The sequence below is a fragment of the Rhinoraja longicauda genome, chromosome 12, assembly GCF_053455715.1.
Source record: "Rhinoraja longicauda isolate Sanriku21f chromosome 12, sRhiLon1.1, whole genome shotgun sequence".
NCBI classification, from domain to species: domain Eukaryota; kingdom Metazoa; phylum Chordata; class Chondrichthyes; order Rajiformes; family Arhynchobatidae; genus Rhinoraja; species Rhinoraja longicauda.
The window spans coordinates 35,736,238-35,760,749 of record NC_135964.1 but is presented as its reverse complement, the minus strand read 5'-3'; the positions used below and the strand labels follow the sequence as shown (position 1 = coordinate 35,760,749).

At 44.9% G+C, this 24,512-nt stretch overlaps 1 protein-coding gene across 4 annotated transcripts in view; it reads left to right on the top strand.

The window, feature by feature from the left end:
* LOC144598907 (actin remodeling regulator NHS-like) overlaps positions 1–24,512 on the top strand; it is a 351,767-nt gene that overhangs the window by 259,676 nt on the left and 67,579 nt on the right. The gene's annotated exons all lie outside the window — the stretch shown is intronic.

The following is a 24,512-nucleotide window of genomic DNA, read 5'->3' as shown; positions in this document are numbered from 1 at the left end:
ATATTACACAGGTATGAGGAAATGATTGCAGAAACATGTGAAATGCTTCAATAGAAAACACCCTTGACTGGTTCCAGTGCAGGATCGAAGCTCCCTCCCTTCCCACCTCCTCTTTTCGCTTTGTTCAATTAACCCCTTTTCATCTCCTGTCGAGATTGAACATAGAAAACACTGATCTCTCTATTTAACACAGTTTGTATATTTTCGTTTTTGTCTTGCACAGCGCTATAGATTTTTTTGTGTATGATACCCTTATTCATGTGTGGTAAAAATGAAACTGAGAGTGAAATCATTTCATCTACACTTGGCAGCAATTTTCAGCTTGAACGTCCAATCATGGCTGCTTACTATGATAAGAAGCATTGGAAAGAGAAACATAATTCTTGGATTATTCCTCTTACTAATACAAGAGCACAGAAAACAATTATTCTGCAGTTACCTCAAACAAAAGATGAGCTGTGCAATCTGCCCCAAGCTCAGAAATTGCTCTGTGCTTTTCTGCTCTCTTGAAGGAGTAACTTGTATTTTTATGGTTTATTTTACAACCTCAGAGATCCAAGTGTGCCTCATGGTCAATTAAATATTTTTCATGAAGCATGCTCGCTGTTGTACCATAAAGATGGTGCAACCAACTTGCATAAATAAATGACCAGGTATTGTGATTTCTGGGTGCGTTGAGAATAAGTGCTGGGAGTACTAACCTGGGAGCAGTGTCCTGCTATTTTTCAACAAGTGCATGGGATATTTTACACCTACATGAGGGGGCAGGCAGTCTGTTGGCTGAATAAACTGATTCTTACTGATGTAGTTCCACTATCCAGAATTACAGTTCAATTACAGTTCTTCAGTCTGAAGCAGGGACTCGACCTGAAGCGTTACCCATTCCTTCTCTCCAGAGATGCTGCCAGTCCCGCTGAGTTACTCCAGCATTTTGTGTCTACCTACACCAGCATCTGCAGTTCTTTCCTACAAATTACAGCTCATAGTCTCTGCTCACCTGTATTTATACAATTCAGATGCAGAGAGCCTACCATACTAACCCAAGTTATCTTGCACCACCTGCTCTTGACTTCCTGCTCCCAAAATGATGCTGAAAGACTCCAACTATAAAAACTGAGAGATTATTTTAAAAATATAATATCCCTGTCTTTCACCAACATTTAAACACTATTGTAAATGTATCATAACAAGGTGATTTCACCAGCATAAATATTGGGGAATTCAGCAAAATGAAGCTCTGCTTCTGGAGAAGGAGCAGAAAAACTGAATTTCAAGATCTATGCATTTCATAACATGTGCATGGAAAATGAACATACTCAATAACCAAAATCAGTAGTCTCTTCTACTCAATAACCAAAGACTGTAGTCTCTTTTTTGCTCTGGTTTATTTTCACCCACATGTTTAGACCGTAATGTTGTATCCTTATTGTTTTGATGTGGTTATGCTTTATTCTTAATTGTTAACTGTATGTTTGTGTTGTCATTTGTGAGCGGAGCACCAAGGCACATTCCTTGTATGTGCACATACTTGGCCAATAAACGTATTCATTAATTCATTCTTTCATTCATTCATTCAAAACCTGATCTCGTCTATTTAAGAGGCTAGTACTCAGCACTTCTAACATTCATGCACTTCCTGAATATTGATTTGAGGGGTCAACCTCAATATTCCTGACTCTCGATGTAAGAGTACAAACTGAACTACAGTTGACAACAATTCGGTCCTTGAGAAATATTTAGCAGAGCATTGAAGGCATAAGTACGTGGTGTAACATCACTGCACCTTTCAATCCGTTGCATGACTTTTGATCCCACACATGGTTCTTTTAACATATATATATATTTAATATTCACCAATTCTCCAGTATGTATTATCCACAAACCCATGTAATCAAAGATGTTGTTTTACATTACGAGTATGCCTTGAAGTAAAATGAGTGAAATGTGTTGAAATGTTTTGAAGACCTATCAACGGATTAGGATTTGCATGATAGGTGACTTCCTGTTAATAACACAGTCTACTTTAAACATCAGAAAACTCTTTGTAAAAACATTCTGGGTAATACGAGCGCAACCAGTGCCAGGGAGCACCTGAGTACAAAATAAGATGGGGTGGGGTAGCTACCTGGTGGGTGGCCTCATATTTTACTAACATCTATATTCGAGTCTGCCAACGGCTTGCATTTACAGAGACTGCTTTAAGCATTATTAAGAGAAATTTGCTTTTTGGCTGTTAAGAGTGTACAAGAAAATACTCTGGAAACACACAGCAAAATCATTAGCATCTGATAATAGCTGAATAGCTCAAAACCATTGGACTCTTTATTAGAATTTATCTACAGAATATATTTTCGGGAGTTTGATTTTGCCATTGAAGGCATTTCTTTGTTGTCTTGTTCTTTAATTCCTTCCATCGTTCTAGTCTCCCAATTATCACCACATTCACAAACCCCCGCCATCAAATCCCCCCTTAAAAACAGCCCCTTAACCCATTACAGCCCGCCCAACCCATCGCAGCCTACCCAATCCCATGGCTATCTCCCCCCCCCCCCACCAAACCCAGACAGTACCAACACTGTGCTGTTTCATTGGAACCACAGACTTTACAACAGTTGTTAAATTGAGGAGACTCTTGTATGCCCTCTTGGATGAATGTGTGCGACTTTATGACATAATTATACCGGACGGCGCTCGTCGGCATTTTCAAGCAAGCCATGAAACGCTCTGCAGAAATTGAAAAGAAATCGAAACAATTGGCATTGCGTGATTTCTTACAGCAGTATCGAACTGTTCCAAACTGCACTACCAGTCGAACGCCAGCGGAGATGATGCTCGGGCGTCAAGTGCGCTCTCCCCTATCAGTTTTGAACCCGACCCGTAACTCAAACACGGCGCGCACTCAGCCAACGAAGTCGAACAAGTCCAAATTCGACATTGGCGACTACGTATATTATCGCAATTATACGACCAAGCGAAACAAATGGTGCGCTGCCAGGATCATGGCTCACATTGGTACCATAATGTACACCGTCCAAGGACAAGAAGGACATTGCCGACGGCATGTTGACCAATTAAGAAGCCGCGTTCCTCCAGCGAAGACTGCGCAGAGCCTGACCAGAACCAAGCAGTCGGACACCCCGGTGCCGAATTGTATGGACACTGGAGTGCCTGATTTGCCCCTCCCCTGGCTTGACGAAGTTCCACCAGACGAACTCCCCGCCGATCTGCCTGTGGTCCTTCATCACGTTGACACGTTGCAATCGTGGCACTCCCCCAAGGCGACTCATTCAGGAATAGAGACGTTCAAACTGGAAAGGGGGAGTGTGATGTTTGATGGACTGTGTGGGGTGGGAGGACCCAATGCTCCTCCTGTGCAGCAGGTGGCGCTGCACAGGACAAAGGGAGATGTTTTGTACATAGTTATCTTGGCTGTATACAGTGTGGAGTTGGGTGGCAGCCATTTTAGTTGTCTTGCTGCCAGCGTTGAGTTACTGTAATAAAGACTTCTGTTGTAGCTTGAAGACTCACAAAGTTTCATACAGGCATAGAACAAGAACATGAAACAAAATGCTGGAGTAACTCAGCAGGACAGGCAGTATCTCTGCAAAGATGGAATGGGTGACGTTTCAGGTCGAGACTTTTCTTCAGACTGACCCGTTATCTTTCAGTCAATAAGTTATCGTCACACTTATGTTTAGGGATTTTGCTTTGTGCACATGGTTGTTATTTTCCTTTCACTTTGCCAAATCTTCCTTGAAATCAAGAGATGTTATTCTCTTCAACTCTGCAACATCTTTAAAAGCACATTATTAGAGGTTTGGGGGTGATTGGAGACTGTGAAAGATGCTTTGTGCAAGGCTTTCTTTCTCTTAGTTTTTTTAACTCTTTCTCAATTGTAAAGACAATGGTACATAAGGAACTGCAGATTCTGAAATCTTGAGCAAACCACAGTGTTAGAGGAACTCAGAGGGTCAGGCAGAGTTTGTGGAGGGAATGGACAGGTGATGTTTTTGGTCAGGACCCTTGCTCAAATATTGCTTAGGTTTGGATATGACACCAGATGGTGCTTGGATGGCAGCCTCGCCTACAGTCTGTCCTTTTCGTCTTTTTTTGTTATTTTTAGTGAGTTTTAAAAGTATGTGTTAATGTTCTCTGGTTTGTTTTATGTGCGGGGTGGGCAGGCGGGGGGTTCGGGAGAATTTTTTTTTCAATCTCTTACCTTGCCGGAAATGTGATTGTTTTCCGGATCGTATCTCCAGTCGTTCTGCGGCCTGACTCAGAACTGACTTTGAGCCCCTCCACGGGGCGTGGACTCACCATCCTGCCTGGGATCGACACTTCCACCGCGGCCTGTGGACTTCACCATCGAGGAGCTCACAGTCTCAGGTTGAGATCGATGTCGGGAAGCTCCAAAACCGCACGACATTCCACTAATCCCGTCCCGGGGTCAGATCACCTGGCGTGGGAGAGCTGAGATTCCCCCCCGATGCAGGAGCTTGATCGCCCTGATGATGAAGGCCCGCCGCCGGCCATGGGAGTAAGATCGTCCCTTCAACGGAAGGTTAGAGGCCCCCGACCGCTGGAGGACAAAGGGAGAGATTGAACTTTTTTTTGCCTTCCATCACAGTGAGGAATGCGGAGGTCACTGTGGCGGATGTTCATGTTAAAATGTATTTTGTGTGTTCTGTTGCTTTTTATTTATATGACTATGGCAAATGAAGTTCCTCGTATGTTGCAAAACATACTTGGCTAATAAAGTATGATTATGATTATAATGATGGTGATGATAAGGCATGTAGTTTCTAGAGAAAAGTGCCTCAGCCTTTTCAATCTTTCCTGACAGGCACAGCCTCTTGTGTGTTAGTCGTATCAGGCATCAGTGAAGCTTGAATAGTTCTTACAATTGTTGTCCATAGAGTTGCTGCTTGGCTGTTGGTAAGGCTGATCATGACAATGGAGGATATTGAAAATCAAAGCAGTATCACAGAAAGAGGTATGTCCACTTTGAAGAAGTTCTCCTCCTCTCTTCGACGAGAGTTTAGCTCCCGAACTCTACCTCCGCTACATCGACGACTGCATTGGTGCTACCTCTTGCACCCATGCAGAACTCACTGACTTCATACACTTCACCTCCAATTTCCATCCTGCCCTTAAATATACCTGGACTATCTCTGACATCTCCCTCCCGTTTCTGGACCTCACCATCTCCATCACAGGAGAGAGACTAGTGACGGACATTTACTACAAGCCCACCAACTCGCACAGCTATCTGGACTACACTTCTTCCCACCCGGTCCCCTGCAAAAAGTCTATCCCCTACTCCCAATTCCTCCGTCTACGCCGCATCTGCGCCCGGGATGAGGTGTTTCAGACTAGGGCTTCCGAGATGTCCTCGTTCTTCAGAAAACGGGGCTTCCCCTCCTCCATTATAGATGAGGCTCTCACTAGGGTCTCTTCTACATCCCGCAGCTCCGCTCTTGCTCCCCCTCCCCCCACTCGCAACAAGGACAGGATCCCCCTCGTTCTCACCTTCCACCCCACCAGCCAGCGGATCCAACATATCATCCACCAACATTTCCGTCACCTACAACGGGACCCCACCACTGGCCATTTCTTCCCATCCCCTCCCCTCTCTGCGTTCCGCAAAGACCGTTCCCTCCATAACTCCCTGGTCCACTCGTCCCTTCCTACCCAAACCACCCCAACCCCGGGCACTTTCCCTTGCAACCGCACGAGATGCAACACCTGTCCCTTTACCTCCCCCCTCAACTCCATCAAAGGACCCAAACAGTCTTTCCAGGTGAGACAGAGGTTCACCTGCACCTCCTCCAACCTCATCTATTGCATCCGCTGCTCTAGATGTCAACTTATTTATATCGGCGAAACCAATCGCAGGCTCGGCGATCGCTTCGCTGAACACCTGCGCTCGGTCCGCATTAACGCAACTGATCTCCCGGTGGCCCAGCACTTTAACTCCCCCTCCCATTCCCAGTCTGACCTCTCTGTCATGGGCCTCCTCCAGTGCCATAGTGAGGCCCGCCGGAAATTGGAGGAGCAGCACCTCATATTTCGCCTGGGCAGTTTGCAGCCCGGTGGTATGAACGTCGACTTCTCCAACTTCAGATAGCTCCTCTGTCCCTCCCTTCCCCTCCTCCTTCCCAGATCTCCCTCTATCTTCCTGTCTCCACCTATATCCTTCCTTTGTCCCACCCCCGACATCAGTCTGAAGAAGGGTCTCGACCCGAAACGTCACCCATTCCTTCTCTCCCGAGATGCTGCCTGACCTGCTGAGTTATTCCAGCATTTTGTGAATAAATCACAGAAAGAAGAACTTGGTTGGGCTCAGCACCAATGAGGAGCTGCTTGTGTAAAGTGATTGGCACATGGAGGATTCTTCTTTCCCTTCGGTTTGGGCATGAGACAGATTTGATTGCTGTCTAATTGGGGGCAAGATATACATGATAATGGTTCTGTTATTCATGGTAATTGCACGTGCAGCTGAATGTTGTATCTAAGTGTTGAGTAATTAAACAGTGCATAGAACTGGAATTGATCAGCAGTGTATTGAAGCTCAACATTTTATCAGAGGATTATTTCAGTTTGTTTTGGGTGGCACACTAATTAACAAATTTTGAATGAACACTTACACACGCACTCACTTAGTAACTCGATGGCGCTTTGTCCTCCAAACTTTTCCAGTGGAAATGTATTGTACGGTCAGCAATTATGTTTGATGTTAATTGTACAAATGTGTAAAGAGAAATCTTCCTTACCTATCAACTGTTTCAAAGCAATAATTTCAGTGAGGGAATTTACTCAGGAGATCACCAATTGAGTTCATAATGCAGATGTGACTGTTCATCAGCTATATTTAATCTTTGTATTTTCAGCATCTTGTCCAGTATTTCAGTTTTACTTTTTAATCTTCATTATACCAACAATTTGAAATGCATTTCCTTGTTTGCATGAAGTTCATAGAGTACACAGTAAACATAATAATGACAGATACAACTAAATACATTGCACAAATGCATAATAGCAGAATGTGCAAAAACTGTTATGCAATTTAAAGTAGTACAAAAAAAATTAAAGTGCAATAATGAAATAACTGGATAGGGCATAGTTATGTAAGAGAAAGATTACATGGCAACACCTGTGGGAGTATAAAAGAGATTATTTGTTCAGATCTAACAGTAGAAAAGAAGAAGCATTTCTTAACTTTGGATATCTGGGTTTTCAAGCATTTCTATCTTCTCTCAGAATGTAGAAGAGAGAAAAGAGAATGGCTTGGGTAGCAGGCATCCTTGATGATACCCCTGTAGCGACCATAGAGAATGGTCCAGGTCGTCGAACCCTCGGATTGGCCAGCGAGGTCACGTGGGAACGCGACCATGGGGATTGGTCCAGAGAACAACATCGCTGATTGGCCAGCGATGTCAGGTGCGCGTTTGGCGCCCGTTTTTAGTCAGTTCGGCGAAGTCTTCAAGGAAGACAGTAAGTTTGTATTGGTTGTCCTGTACCTTGTTGTTTAACTCTGTATTCGTGTATTGCGGCTGCAATAAACTTCGTCTACAATCAACAAGTTTCGGACTCGCCATATTGGTGACCCCGACGTGATCTGGACGATCACCGACTGAGCAGGAACCCGACGCCTCGTTGACGATGACCGAGCAGGGCACACCGGAGTCAAGCGCGGCGGGCGTCCATCTTCCGTTATTTTGGACGTACGCACCGCAAGCTTGGTTTATCCACGCCGAGGCTCAATTCCATATAAAGAAGGTGTCGGACGAATCCACAAAGTACTTCTACCTCGTCAGCGCTCTATCGCCGGACACAACCAAGCGCGTGATGCGGTTCATCGTAAATTCACCTGCGGAAGACAAGTACGAGGCCATGAAGAAGGTATTACTGCGAACCTTCGGGTTTAATAAGCATGGTGGTGCGGCAAAACTTCTGCACCTACCGGATCTTGGAGACCAACTGCCTTCCGTCCTCATGGCCGAAATGATGATGCTAGCCGGTGAGCATACAGATTGCCCGATGTTTGAACAGGCATTCCGCGAGAAACTTCCCGAGGATGTCCGACTGCTGCTCACGGATTGTTCTTTTAAGGACCCCGAAGCATATGCAGCGAAAGCGGACGCGCTCATAGCGGCAAAAAACAAGGCAAGTGGTTCAATCAACAAAGTCTCGACATCGGTGACCACGCCACAGCGACGGCAAGATGGCGCCACATCTCCCGCCAATTCTCCGAAAGCCCACCAAAAAGATCCGCACAAGCGCGGCTGGTGCTATTATCACCTACGATGGGGTAACGAATCCCGCAACTGTCGTTTGCCTTGTACCTTCGCGGGAAATGCCTCGGCCGATCGTACATAGGGGCAGTTACGATTGGCCAGAACCGGCGCCTCTATGTCCATGATCGATTCACGGACACAGAATTTTTGGTAGACACGGGAGCCATCGTCAGCATAGTGCCGCCGACCGACCTCGAAACCAGATCGGGTAAGACAGGTCCCACCCTCATCGCGGTTAATGGCAGCCCAATTCGCACTTTCGGTACACGGAAGATGTCCCTTGTGTTAGGCCTCCGCACGTACGAATGGCCATTCATCATAGCCGACGTCAAGCAAGCGATCCTGGGCGCAGATTTTCTCTGGGCTTTTTCACTGGTTCCTGATGTCCGCGGTAACGACCTCCGACCCTCTGCCGAAGATGAGCACGTCGCTCCGACAATCGCCTCCTCGCCCAGCCCTACTGTCCAGGCCGTCGTCACGGCCCCCGACTCGTATGCTGCGATTCTGGCAGAGTTCCCAGAGCTGCTCGTCCAACGTTTTGACGCACCTTCGGCTAAGCACGGTGTGGTCCATCACATCCGCACCGAAGGCCCTCCCGTTTTCGCTCGGGCCAGGAGACTACCGCCAGACAAACTGGTGGTGGCAAGGGCGGAGTTCAGGAAGATGGAGGAAATGGGAATTGTCCGTCAGTCTGACAGCCCGTGGGCCTCGCCGTTACACATGGTCTCCAAGGCATCTGGGGGGTGGAGGCCATGTGGCGATTATCGGCGTCTCAATGCTGTCACCTCGGCTGATCGCTACCCCATACCGCACCTACAGGACTTTTCATCTGGGCTGGAAGGAGCGGTGGTGTTTTCCAAAATCGATTTGGTGCGAGGATACCATCAGATTCCGGTGCGACCGGAGGACATACAGAAAACTGCCACTATTACTCCGTTCGGGTTGTTTGAATGGTTGCGTATGCCTTTCGGTTTAAAGAACGCGGCACAGGCTTTCCAGCGACTGATGGACCGCGTGGGCCGGGGTTTACCCTTTTTGTTTATTTATTTGGACGACATCCTGGTCGCCAGCCCCTCAGTGCAGGAACACCAGGTCCATTTGCGGACCGTGTTCCAGCGACTCCAAGACCACGGGCTCATTATCCAACTCTCCAAATGTCAATTCGGCCTGCCTGCTCTCGATTTTCTAGGGCACAGAATTACTCCTGCCGGCGCCGCCCCTTTGCCCGAGAAGGTAGAGGCTATCCGGGCTTTTCCCAGGCCCACCACAATAAAAGGGCTGCAGGAGTTCGTTGGCATGGTTAATTTCGACCATAGATTTGTTCCGGCAGCGGCGCGAGTCCTGCGCCCGCTTTTCCAATGCCTTGCGGGGAATCCGGTAGAGTTGTTGTGGTCCCCGACTGCAGAGTCGGCTTTTACAGCAGCTAAGGCAGCCTTGGCAGACGCCACCATGTTGGTCCATCCGAGCCCCTCCGCCCCCACGGCCCTGACGGTTGACGCCTCTGACGTGGCGGTGGGCGGGGTTCTGGAGCAGCAGGTCAGTGGCCGTTGGCAGCCTTTAGCGTTTTTCAGCCGGCAACTAAATTCGGCCGAGATGAAATATAGCGCGTTTGACCGAGAGCTTCTAGCTCTCTATTTAGCTGTCCGTCATTTCAGGTATTTCCTCGAGGGCCGCCCATTTGTGGCATTTATGGACCACAAGCCATTAACATTTGCTTTTTTGAAATTGTCTGACCCATGGTCGGCCCGCCAGCAGCGGCATCTAACTGCTATCTCCGAATTTACCACAGATGTCCGTCATGTCGCGGGTAAGCTTAATGCCGTTGCTGCCGCCCTGTCTAGACCTGCTTTTCCCCCTATTTCGGCGGTGGACTGCGAAGTGGATCCCCAGGAGCTTACGGAGGCACAGCTCCTAGCGGATACCGTTTCGGCTTACCGGTCCACCACTTCGGGATTGAAGTTGGCCCAGGTAGCTTGTGGGTCGGAGGGCACGAAAGTCTGGTGCGATGTTTCTCTTCCTCGTCCCAGGCCGGTAGTACCGCCCTCCCTTCAGCGCCGGGTTTTCGATGCCATTCATGGGCTGGCGCACCCGTCCATCCGCTCCACCTCTGCCTTGGTAGCAGCGAGGTTTGTCTGGCATGGCCTGCGGAAACAGGTAGCGGGGTGGGCACGTTCCTGCGTGCCCTGTCAGACCGCTAATGTCCAGCGCCACGTCCAGCCCCCCGTACAGGATTTCGAGGTCCCGGCTTGTCGTTTTTTCCACATCCACGTGGATTTGGTCGGGCCTTTGCCTTCCTCCCGGGGCTACACCCACCTCCTCACGGTGGTGGATCGGTTCACCCGGTGGCCAGAGGCTTTCCCATTGTTTGATATCTCGTCAGCGTCTTGTGCTAGGACTTTGGCCCTTCATTGGGTAGCTCGTTTCGGGGTCCCGGCAGTTATTACAACTGACAGAGGGCCACAGTTCACTTCGTCCCTCTGGGCCGCGCTGGCGGAACTGTACGGGTCCAAGTTACAACCCACAACTGCATATCACCCCCAGGCAAATGGACTCGTAGAAAGGTTCCACCGCCAACTTAAGGCGTCCCTCAGTGCAAGGCTTGAAGGCCCGGACTGGGTAGACCAACTCCCTTGGGTTCTTTTGGGCATCCGGACTGCTCCTAAGCCAGATCTCGGTGCGTCGTCCGCAGAGCTAGTATATGGCTCGACACTTCGAGTACCCGGAGATCTGTTTCCGGACCCTTCAGCCCTGCTCCCTACAGTCCCATCAGCGTTAGCATCTCTCCGGGAACGGGTGGGCTCCCTGGCTCCAGTGCCGACTTCACGTCATGGGTGTCCCATGGTACATGAACCGTCTTCCCTGAAGGACTGTGAGTTTGTTTTTCTGCGTAAAGATGCCCATCGCGCCCCGTTGCAGAAGGTCTATCAAGGGCCGTTCCGGGTTTTACGTAAGGGAACGGCTACTTTCACCTTAGACATGGGCGGCAAGAGTGAACTCGTCTCGGTGTCCCGGCTTAAACCTGCCCATTTGGACCCGGATCAACCAGTCCTGGTCGGTCAAACCCCTAGGAGAGGCCGACCTCCGTTAGTTCCGCCCAGTCCAGAAACCCCCGTTCCGACAGTTCCTCCAGGACCCCCCGTTTCGGCAGTTCCTCCAGGACCCCCCGTGCCGGTAGTTCCTCCAGAACCTCTCGTTCCGGCTGTTCCTCCAAGTCCGGAACCTCCGGCTCCTGTGGTTCAGGCTGTCCCTCTCCGTACTCGTTATGGTCGCGAAATCCGGCTCCCAGCTAGGTTCCGCACCTCGGGTTCTGGGGGGGGTCATGTAGCGACCATAGAGAATGGTCCAGGTCGTCGAACCCTCGGATTGGCCAGCGAGGTCACGTGGGAACGCGACCATGGGGATTGGTCCAGAGAACGACATCGCTGATTGGCCAGCGATGTCAGGTGCGCGTTTGGCGCCCGTTTTTAGTCAGTTCGGCGAAGTCTTCAAGGAAGACAGTAAGTTTGTATTGGTTGTCCTGTACCTTGTTGTTTAACTCTGTATTCGTGTATTGCGGCTGCAATAAACTTCGTCTACAACCAACAAGTTTCGGACTCGCCATACCCCTAACATTCCTGATGCAATGCAGATGTTCTGGATGGAAGGAAGTGACAAACCTGTGATGGTGGGTTTTATGCACCACTCTCTGCAGCTCCTGGTTGCTAACTATTTTAACTTCCCTTCCCATTTCAATTACAACCTTTCAGTTCTTGGCCTCCTCCATTGCCATGTGAGTGCCGGAGGACGGACAAAGGAGGACCCGGCATAGGGGAACAAAGGAGGACCCGGCATGGGGGAACCGCTGTGAGGGGCGGGGAGAACAATGGAGGACCCAGCATGGGGGAACAAAGGAGGACCCGGCATGGGGGAACCGCCGTGAGGGGCGGGGAGAACAATGGAGGACCCAGCATGGGGGAACTGCCGTGAATTAAGTGGGACCACAAATGGAATGTGTTAAAATTGGTTTGGGTAAAATGGAATACTTCGTAACTTTGTCGGCGCCCTTTATGTCGCATCTTGGGGATGCAAAACAAAGAATATCACTGTGACTTGTCTCACTTGACAATAAAGTATCATTCATTCACATGCAAACTCCTCGTATTCCGCTTGGGTAGTTTACAAACCAACAGTATGAACATTAAATTCTTCAATATAAAGTAACACCCCGCCCAACTAAATTCCTCTTCTCTGTCCCCTGCCCCTCTCCACCCCAGTGCTCACACATTTCTCCAACCATCTCCCATTCCCCCCAGCCACCCTGCTCCTCTCGTCTCCTCCATGTGCTCCTCCGATCCCCAAGTCAGTTTTCCCCTCCCTTGTCCTTCCCACCCATATCCCTCCTTCCAGTTTTACATTTGACTCCTTTCTTTATCTAACACCCTTTGTTTCCTTTTCACCTCAAGCCTTTGTTACTTACCCCACCCATCTGCCAATCGACCCACCCCCTCACCAGTATCTACAAAAGTCACTTGCCAGGCTTTGTCCAGCACCCACCTCTCTTTTCACACTATCTCCCTCCAATCCACTCAGTCTAAAGAAGAGTCCTGACCTGAAACACTGTCTGTCAACTTACTCCATAAATACTGCCTAACCAGCTGAGTTCCTCCAGCACCTTATGTTTTGAAGATTCCAGCATCTGTTTCTCTAGATTTCTGTAACCATTGCTCCACTGTGTAGGGATTATCATTGCTAACAGAGATTACTAGCCATCTCATGTTAGGCTGTGTCTTATGGTGGGCTTGGTGGGTGTCATGGTACATCTAGTGCACAGGACCTTCTGGTTTGGATCTCAATGATCAGAACTTCTTTATACCTTTGTGCGGAGATGAGAGCTGTCTCCTTCTCTTCTTCAGCCTCTGTCACCACTACGGCAGCCAAAGTACGATATACTTTGTGGCAATGTGGCTGTCAAGGAGAGTGCACCTCTAAAGGCTGATGCCAATTGTCTAAATGCTTCACTATCAAGTTACAGGTCATGCTCAGCATTGTCTGATTTTAGGAACCACATGGGTCGTGTTTTAGTACTCGTTTCTGAGTGTAAACCATCCAACTACCTCTTTAAATTGGATGTTAGCCAGCTTCTTGATTTTATTTTTGCAGGAGACCTAATTAAGAGTTTGGGCTACAAAGCGGTTGGAATCTAAGCAACGACTACCTCAAATACCATCACCATATTGGCACCTTTTGGGGAATGGGAATGGGGTTTAGGTATTTGATCAGGGAATTTGGCCATTTGGGAAATTTGGTGAGCAGAGTTTGAGGGAAAGGAAAATAGTGGGGGTGGGGGTGGGGGGGTTTGTTCTGGTCATCGAAGAATCAGAGGATCAGGAAGGTTGTGGGTTTGGGGAATTTTGTGGATAAGGACCAGTAATGATTGATGTATTGGTTATTGGGGTTTTAGCCTGGAATAATTGGGAGGTTAGGTCCTGGGGAAATTGGGGTCAGGGCTGAGGTGATCATTTTATGACTTGTGATCGTTGGTTAGGGGTGAATTTGAGAGAAGCTGGGCGCAAGGGATAGAAGACAAGAAATACGACCCATCTTTGTGCATCATATGTTGGAGTAGCTGTAATAAAAATGGTGGATCCTGGAATGAGACGCTCCCAGGTCAATATCGTTTTATTTCCCTAGCAGTTTTTGAATGAATATTGGATGGTGATTCACATCATTGGTGAAAGTCACGTCAAATGTTCAAGTGCAAATCTATTTAGAAGTTGTTCACTTGACGCGTACACGTGACACGTAACTAAACACAAACTTACATTTTCAAAGTCACATACAAACAATCTAGAAATGGTCATTACTATGTTTCACTATTGGAACAACTAATTTTCAATCATGCAGCATCGCAAATCAAATTTCTAGACTATGACTAACCTCATTGTCCATTCCTTAAATTAACAAAGCAAACATTTTTAATAGCCTTTTCCGGTTTAAGTGTGTGCTTAGAGTTTTCTGCTGTCGGTTTGTCAGATGCTTGGGTAGCAATCCAATTGACAGAAGATTTTGTACTGCTGCATTGCCAGATCCTGTAAAACTAGATCTAAATCAAAAGCTGCATCAGGAATTGGCTTCTTGGCAGCAAGGCAAATTAGTTGCAGATGAAGTTCTATATTGCAGCCTCTGTTATCGTAAATCATCTCTTACAAAACAGCGGCTCCTTAAATCCTACTTTAGAGACAAATGCAAAGAGACTCCTCAGTGAAAATGACTCAGCATGTACCAAATAAAATGTATTCACTCGTAATTTCATTGTGTCACTAAAACATCAAAACTTAATTTTCTAGAATCACAATAATACTTCATTCAATTGCAGTGCTCTTTGCCATTTTCTGTCAGGAAGTACTTTTTTAAGTGGTACATATTGTGTGAAATCTCTGTAATCCCTAATGACTAGAGATGTGGATTGGTATGCTAATTTTGCGCAGGTTCCATCTTGTTGGTCTGGAAACTAATATACTCTTTTACAGTGCATTGATGCTAATGGAGGTTTCCAGTTACCTGGTTTTATGCTGAATAATGTTATTAATGGTTATACTTTAGGTTGCAGTGGTGAGATTATTATAGATTAGGGTAGCAAAACATTGAGTTTCAGTTTAAATTAAGTGCTTAATTAATGTTAATTAATTAAGATTGTTTCTAGTTTCCTGGTTTATTTAAGTACTTAATTTGTTTTTGTCTTTTGAGTCAATTATCTCAGTGCTTCTACTTCAAGACTCCTGTACCAATGGAAATAAACTTTCAGACATGGTTCTATTCTGTGTATTGGCATAGGATCTTATTTCCTTCAAGATTGGTCTCAGCCACACTGCCATTTATAGTAAGGTGTACAAAATCTAGAGATAAGAATTTCTTTCACCATGGCACTGTGTGTGTTCACAGAGATTGAGATCAGCCTCTCCCCATTCTCCTGGATTTCACAAACCTGCAGGAATCCCAAACTGCAGCTTTCTAAACTGTAATATTTTAACGAAGAAAGTGACACACGCTGATTGTCTGCATTTTATATAATGTAGTAGATCTATTGTATAGTCAGGCAAAATGTTTTCAATTATTAGTGCAGTTGTGATGAGGAATCTAAAAAATGAATCCTAGAAAATTTATGAATGGATGGAAGTCATTTGGTTGAGCACATCACTGGTTGAAAAACCCAGCCTTCCAACCCTAGCTTTGCTGCCCTGAAGGTCACAACTCTCCAAATACATAAGCAGATACATTTTATATAATGATTTGTGGACGCAGCCCAGACAATCACACAAACCAACCTCTCTTCAATTGACTCCATTTATACCTCGCGCTGCCCTGGCAAGGCCAGCAGCATAATCAAGAACGAGTCGCACTTGGACACCACGTACAAAGCATTCTTTTGGCTTGTGAACAGCTATGCCCTAGCACTGATTCCTGCAGCACCCACGAGTTACAGCCTCCCAATCTGAAAATCCCCCATTTATTCCCACTCTCTTTTATGTCTGTTAATAGGCACCCATCCAGACAAATTGGGATAATGTAACACATTCCAGATATGTGCCCTGTAGCCGAGAGGCACGGAAGTGCAGCAGTAGAGTTGTTGCCTTACAGCGCCAGAGACCCGGTTTCGATCCTGACCACAGGTGCTGGCTGTAAGGAGTTTATACGTTCTCCCGGTGACCTGGGTGGATCACAAGCTCATTTATAAGGTTCACAAAGGATACAATATGCTGGAGTAACTCAGCAGGTCAGGCAGCATGTCTAGAGAACATGGAGAGGTGACATTTCAGATCAAAGGTCTTCTCCCGAAAGGTCACCTGTCCATGCTCTCCAGAGATGTTGCCTGACCTGCTGAGTTATTCCTGCACTTTGTATCCCTTTGTGTATTAACCTACATCGGCAATTCTTTTATTCTATAAGCTGGTTCAGATGTTTTGATACTTTTTGATCTCCGTTTCTTTAAGAATCATAATTTCCTAGTACGCAATATCTCACTGCCCACCTGTTTGGGGAAAGTTAATTCTTCGAGTCCCGGGCCAATATAATCCCTCCGCCAAGGGAGCTGTCATTTATTTAGTCAAGGGATCTGTCATTTATTTTGCATTCTGTGGAGCTTGCTGTGTACATAGCAGCTGCAGTGTTTCCTTCATTACAACCGTAACTGCAATTACTAATGTAATTAATCGGCTGTAAAGCAGTTGTGACAGATGGTGCATTAATAACAGCCTCTTTTGGCTTAATGACTTCTTTCAATTTTGAAAGGATAGCATTTTGGCAGAACGGATCATACTCAAGATGAAGTCCTTATCTCTGACCAGGAAACCCCCAGGAGCAATAGTGCAGAGACAATTAATTAATAGATCTCAGCCGGGCTTTGGTAGGGAATCGAAGTTGAAGCACAGTTTTCAGGCTCCTATACCTTCTTCCCAATGGCAGTGGTGAAATGAGTGTGTGGCCAGGATGGTGTGGGTCTCTAATGATGCTGGCTGCCTTTTTGAGGCAGCATCTCTGATAAATCCCTTTGATGGTGGGAAGGTCAGAGCCGGTGATGGACTGGGCAGTGTTCACAACTTTTTGCAGCCTTTTCAGCTCCTGGACATTCAAGTTGCCGAACCAGGCCATGATGCAACCAGTCTATATGCTCTCTACTGTTCCCCTGTAGAAGTTCAAGAGAATCTTCTTTGACATACCGAATCTCCTTAATCTTCTCAGATGTTGATGTGCTTTATTTATAATTGCATCAGTGTGCTGGGTCCAGGAAAGATCTTCGGAATATGAACGCCCAGAAAGATGAACATCTTGCTGAATTCGACAGGGTGGCGTGTTCATATTTGAGTGGAGGGTGCTAGGGAAGGTACGTGTGGTATCCAACAATAGATTCGGCCCCACCACCTCAACATTGCATGCAAACCTTAAGGCAAGTCTGCCAACCATATCAACAATTTTTCAGTGTCTAGTCATTAACATTCACTCATTGACTGCCCCGTCCCAATCTAAATCTGGGACCTCTGGAGCAAAAGTTTTTGATCTCACACTCTTGAGTGCTGGTTCTAGCATTATCCTTTCCCCTTCTCCTGGCTGCAAACCACTTATATCATCATTTGCAAATCCATGCAGTTAAACTAACCTCTGCAAATGTCACTGTTGGAACCAGCGACTGAAAATATTAAATTAAGTGACACTGCAGTTTCACCTTCACTAATTGATATGTGCAACCACTTCACTCACCTGCAATTCGTAATTGTTTGAAAGAAGATAGGGACAAGGGTAATGCACACACACTGGTAAAAATGTTGGGTGCCAATCCTCCCATCCCCTAGAAGTTGATGGAAGAGTTTCTCAGGGCATGGCCCTATCCCATCATCTTCAGCACTTTCATTAATCCTTATTCCTCCATCATAGTGTCAGAGGAGAGGATATTTGCTGTGATTGCACAGTGTTTAGTTCTTGTCACAACTTCTTAGATGATGAGGCTGTCTCTGCCCACATACAAGACATGGACAATATTCAGACTTGGACTGATGAGTGTTAACACACAACATAACTGCCCTCTTCATGAAGGCAGTCTATCACCTTCCCATGGCATAAAGTCTCAGTCTAGTTGGAAAATGCCTTGTGATCAATTGAACAGAAACGTAATTAGTTAATCCATGTAAATACTATGGCCATAAAAGGTAGTTCAGGGCTGAATATTTTGCAATGAATAAATCACCTGCAGAGCTTTTCCACTATCTGCGAAGCAAAAATCAATGTCCACATAATTGGATAAGTATAACTCCACAACACATAAGTAGCTTGGCACCTTTCAGGAGAAAGCAGCCAGCACGATTGACACCCCTAACTATTGACTTCTTCTATCACCAGTGCAACATGGCTATAGTATGTAGCATCTGCAATTTGCACTTGCAACTCCATCTGTAATTTGCTTAGGCTTTTTAGCAGGACTTAAACTTGTGGACTCTACTTTGAGAAATAGAGGGGAGCAGATATATGGGATATTACCTCCTACAGATTCACCCCTAATTCACACACTATTCTGGATTGGAAATATGTCACCATTGCCAAATCTGAATATTGGAACATGCAAAACAGCAGTACTAAGGGAATAGCTTCACCAGATGGACTGTAGAAGTTCAACACAGCTGTGCAGCACCAACTTCTCAAGGGCCATGGTATGTGGGCAATAAATGCAGGCCTTGTCTACATCAACTGAAAAAGCACTTTGATACTGTACTCCCTTTTTCCAGGTCCATTTTGTATATAACAGTAAGACAATGATCCCGATACCAATCTTTGGAATTCAATGTTTTACTGTTATATTCTGTGCTCTATTATTACAACAATTATATTTTCAATTCTACTATAATAAAATGAAATCCATTGTTATATTATGAATTGCACTGTTATAATTTGAATGCCACAATAGTGCTCTGTATTTAACTACAATATTCAGAACTTGGCAGCTATTGTTCTATTATGAATATGGCTGCTGTACTCAGAATATTACCGTCATACTCTGAATACCACTGTGTATTCTAAGCATTTGACTAGGCAATTTTGCTTTGGTAACGTAATACTAATACAAATGTTAAGGAAATTCTATGACATGCGTAGTCTGAAAAGATTAATATGTATAGGTTTAATGTTTCAGATGGGTATTTCCATCAGAAATGTCAGAACAATTCAGTCCATTTATCCATTCTAATGAAGGGTCCTCATTTAAAGCTTATCCATCAGGCCAGATTTTGCCGCAAGGAGAAAAATGCAATCACTTACTGCTAAGCTCAAAAAAGCTGACAATGAAACCCATGCATGGTTATTATCAAGTGTTTTTTTAATTAAAGTTTTAAACATTTTACAGAGAACAAAATATGATTAGGACATATATGTTTGACAGTAAGATAGAAACTAAAATATGATCAACAGACCATAATAATTGCTTCTTTTATTATTCAACATCCTTTGCATTTTGAAATATTTACCTGAGGATGATATAATCCACACATACAAAATTAGCTTTTTAGACCCAGATGTTGCGAAGTCACAATTATGGTTTAGATGCAATCAAAGTATCATTCTGAATTTATGGCGCAAAAATGTGATATTGGTGGAGTATTTTATAGTGAGAATACATTCTGAAACATTCACTGATATCCGAGAGTAACTTTGGAGAGGACTGCAGACCCTGGCAGCAGTAAGGAATCACTGGCACCAGTTTCTGTACTTCTGTTTTTAACTGCTCATTGATGTCCTCCAGAAAATACTGTCAATTTTGCACTATAGTTATAGTGAGCAATGGCAGCTTTGTCATTATTACAACTGCAAAATTTACGTCATCATAATTCCAGATGTTTACCACTGTGGTTTTATCCCTTTCATTTAGTGTTTTGATTAGACGATTGATTGAGAGAGTAGATGTTCCACAGCTCCGTTTGCAGTCAATGGGACCACACAAATTAGCATGCTCAAGTACCAATTCACTACAATTTCATGGATGTCGAATGTGCTTTTTGTTTCTATTTGAATGGGAATCCACACCACTTAACTTTATACAATTCTGCTTCCATTTCAATTTTTTTTCTATATCCAGCTAATGTACTTTTAAAATGGATATCTTCCTGTAGTTTTCCACAATTTCCTCTGGTCTAGAATTAATAATCAGTTTTACGTCAAAGTCCGCCCTTGTTCTGAAGATAGGCACAAAATACTGGAGTAACTCTCCGGGTCAGGCAACATCTCTGGAGAAAAGAAGTAGGCGACGTTTCGGGTCGAGACCCATATTCAGACTTGATGAAGATCTGAAGAAGGGTCTCGACCCTATTCCTTTTCTCTAGAGATGCTGCCTGACCCACTGAGTTACTCCAGCATTTTGTGTCTATCTTTGGTGTAAACCAGCATCTGCAGTTCCTTCCTACACACTCCTTTGTCCTGTCTGTAGTACCCTTTAACTTGCTCTGAACATTTTATGCTTTTTCATGTTAGCAGACAAGACAATCCCTGCTGTGAGGAGACCAATGCAGTGTGTGTGCCATCTATCTATCTATATATCTATATATATTATATCACTAAAATTCTCATCTTGTATGTATGTATATACATTTGTTCCCAAAATACAGCCAAAACAGTGCACGAGAGCGCAACAATTTTAGGTCCACTTTACTCACCATTCGCCTGCAGTGTGCAGTAGCAAGTTTCGTTCAGATTGTTGTTCTATTTTAAAAGTTATTCACTTTATAAAAATTTAATAAATCGCTCCCACTAGCCGTGCCCGGCAGCCGCGCCTGTGCAGTAATACTTCCGTGTTCGGCGTCACAATGGGAGAAGGTCAAAGAAGATGGCCGCCGGATCTGCATGTGCGCAGTTGTGGGAGGGTTGCTGGGGAGGACAGGCACCGTCCCGGCATGCCCCGCCCCTGACTTTCCTCCCGTGGTGCAGCCCTGCGGCAGAGAGAAGCTCAAACAAGATGGCCACCGGCAGGACGAACATGGGGCAGCGCCTTGCGACCATTCTCCTGCTGCTGCCCGCCGCGATGGCCGCCTGGGGCCGGGGTGAGTGGCTCCCTCTCCCCTTTCCTCCCCCCCCCACCCACCCCTGGCCCCGAGGCAGTTTCAACAGACCGACTGGCGTGCCTGTGCAGTGCGCTTCAACTTGCCGGGCCAGGCAGTCGCTCTCTTGCTGCTGGTTGCCGATATTGGCCCGGGGCCGGGCTAAGTGGCTCCCTCTCCCCTTTCCTCTCCCCCCCTCGCCCACCCCCAGCCCTGGGGGCGACTCCCCGGCCACCACAGACTCAGATATACCCTGGGATCTTGCTTTGCGCTTTTGGAGTGGGCACTGCAGGAGAGGTTTGGACCCAACGAGTCCAAGGGTCGTCTAGTGGTTTATAAAAGTATTGATCAGGGTCATTAGAACAGACTATTAATGACTGCTGTGTGTTTTTACATAGCATTAAAATGTGCTACTGACTAAACTTCTTTATGTCTTGAACTATTTTCCAGTCATGAGCAGTGGAGTTCACCAAATCTAATGGCACAAACTAAATGAAATCAAAGCTTCATGATTGTTCAGACTACTTGAATTAGTCTCACTGTCTTGCTCATTCCCTGCAATGTTTTATTTTGCAACTACAGTATATGTCAAATCTAGCTGTGAAGTTATTTTTACTGCATTGGTGGAAAGGTTTGGGCTCAAAATCATGGTGTCAAAAGAGAGGTTCTGCAGATGAAATACCAGCGAGTCAGGGTATATCATGAAAAAGTAATTTTAACAATTAATTAGATATTATACTGTAGCCTGAAAATTCTTCTCTAGGAGGCAATATAACAGATTTCTGTCTGGAATTCTGGTGGATTCTGAACCACAGTATCATTACTTTGAAGAATTGACGTGGGATCGAGTTGTTTCCCATCTAGGAAGTAAAATAAGAGGAACAGTTGGCCAAGAACAATGCCGCACCCATTTATAAGGGTTTCTTGGGTCATCCTTTCCTTAATTTAAATTTCTAAAACCTAATCTATAATCTGGAAGCAGGTTTGTAGACATAGGTAAATGTGAGGCTATGGGTCTAGCTTAAATGCATGAAAATGTTTGTGGACATCGAAAGAAAGGTTCAGTGGCATAAGATGATTCAGATACCAGAATTATTCTCGGAGCAGAGAAGGTTAATGAAAGATTTAATAGAGTTGCTCAAAATAATAAAAGGTTTTCAAGGAGTAAATGACGATAAACCGAATCTAATATGGCAGAGATCAGGAACCCATTTATTTCAATTTAAGAAAGGCTGAAAAAATTGAGGTAAAGATTGAGGTAATTTAGGTATGGCAAACTACAAATCTCTTTCCACCTTTCTGAATATGACTTTGCCATTTGAACATTTTCCAAATTTTTGCAAAAATAGATTTGCAATGTGTGAATTTGATTTTGTTCTGCTCTGACTGAGGGCGAGGAGGTGAAATCTGGTACATTTCCATCAGGTGTCCTGAAAGGGGAGAGATTATCTGGGACCTTCAATAATCCTGCCTCAGTAAATCAACTTTTGGTCGAGGAGTATCTTTTCAGGATTTGTTCCAGCTCTTGCAAAATATGAAAATTCTCATCTACCCTCAAAGTTTTGCCAATGATTTTAAACTGTGACCTGGTAGTTGATTTATTTGCAGGAGGAGAATAAATTTCTACTATTTCCTCATTCAGTTCTTTTTAATTTAGTTTACTGTCACTTGTACTGAGGTACAGTGAAAAGCACTTTTGTTGCGGGCTGTCCAGTGAGTGGAAAGACTATACAAGATTACAATCAAGTCATCTACGGTGTACAGATACAGAATAAGAGGAATAATGTTTAGTGCAAGATAAAGAGCAGTAAAGTCCGAATAAAGAGAGTCCAAGGGTTTCCAATGGATCAGGACCGCTGTAGTTGGTGATCGGATGGTTCAGATGCCCTATAACAGCTGGAGAGAAACTGTAACTGAATCTAGAGGTATGCATTTTCACACTTCTGTACCTCCTGCCTGATGGGAGAGGGAAGAATAGGGAGTGTCCGGGGGTGAGACTCACCCTTGATTATGCTGATGGCCTTGCCGAACAGCGTGAAAAATGTCAAAATGGAATTAAACTCGGACAAGTGCAAAGCGACGAATTTTGAGAAGCTAAACCAGGGCAGGACATATACAATGAATGACAAGGCCTTAGGGAATACTGATATACAAAGAGACCTAGGAGTACACGATTATAGTTCCATGAAAATGGAAACACAGATAGACAGGGTGGTGAAAAGGGATATGACATGCTTGCCGTTATTGTCTAAGACATTGATTACAAGAATCAGGATATCATTTGCAGATGTAAACCTCAGTAAGGCTGCATTTGGGAATATTATGTCCAATACTGGTCGCCACATTAGAGGAAAGATTTAATTTAGCAAGAAAGGGTGAAGAGAAGATTCATAAGGATGTTGCCTGGATTGGAGGGCTTGAGTTATAAGGATAGGTTGGATGAATTGAATCTGTTTTCCTTGTGGAAAAATAGGTTGAGACATGACATGATAGAAGAATGTAACATTATGAGAGGCGTTGATACAGTCGGTTTCCCATGATAGGAGTATCTAAAACGGAGAGGGCGTGTGTTAAATCTTTCATATACCATGTAGTTGATATTTGGAGTGAGCTGCCAGAGGAGGTGGAGGAGGCAGGACCGGTAAAAAATATCTTAGAGCCATTTGCAAAAGTAGTTGAATAAGGGATATGGAAGTAATGCAGGGAAGTGGGATTAATATAGATGGACATGATAGTCAGCATTAATGCGATGGCCGAAGGACCTGTTTCTATGTTGTATGATTCTATAACCCTATAACAAAAGGGGAGACGAGGAGAATTATTTTATGAAGCGATTAAGAATGCTTTGCCTGAAATGATTCAGGAAGGTTGTAATTTTCAAAATACTGAAAGAGGAGAAAATTGGACAACTGTGATGTAAGAGTAAGGAAGTGGGACTAATTGGAAATCAGTTACAATGTGCTAATAAGTTGCTATATTGCCAGATATGGTGGTGCACACATGAAGGATGATATGACAATGGAAACTGCATTAGGATCTGGCCAACAAAAATACAATGCATTCTGTCAGATGAAGCTGTTGTTCACTGGGCCAGTTCCCCCATTGATCCATCAGCACATTGAGATCTGTTGCATCTTTCTTGCCAAGGAGAAGAAAAATAAAGGAACACGCATTGTTTTCACTTTTGTTTGAATTGTCAACTGCCGAAATTGGCATGTTGTTAGCTTCCTTTCATTTCTTAGCCAAAGCCATGTACATACATAGGATCACATAAAACCGTTTCCTTCCCCCTTCTGAAGGTACTCATCAGATTTAACTCCATTGATGCCAAGTACCTATGGTACAATAACGTGGCCATGTGCAATACAGTATTTACAGGCTGTTTGACTATGGGACCCATCGCATAAATGACCCACGTAAGAAGTGAGAGTACCACCTGAATCATAGCTAACAGCGTTTTCATTTAAAATGGCAAACAAACCAGAGATTAAAGGTAGAAATTTGTGGCTTTGTCCTAAATTATGATCCTTTACTAATTTAAAGTAATCAAGGAAACTCATCAGCAGATTTACTGCTCTGTAATCTGTAAGGGTCTGTTTTTTACTTGTATAAAGTGGTTCAAAATAAAAATACTTTAAAAAATTTAATCTGACGTATTTGTATT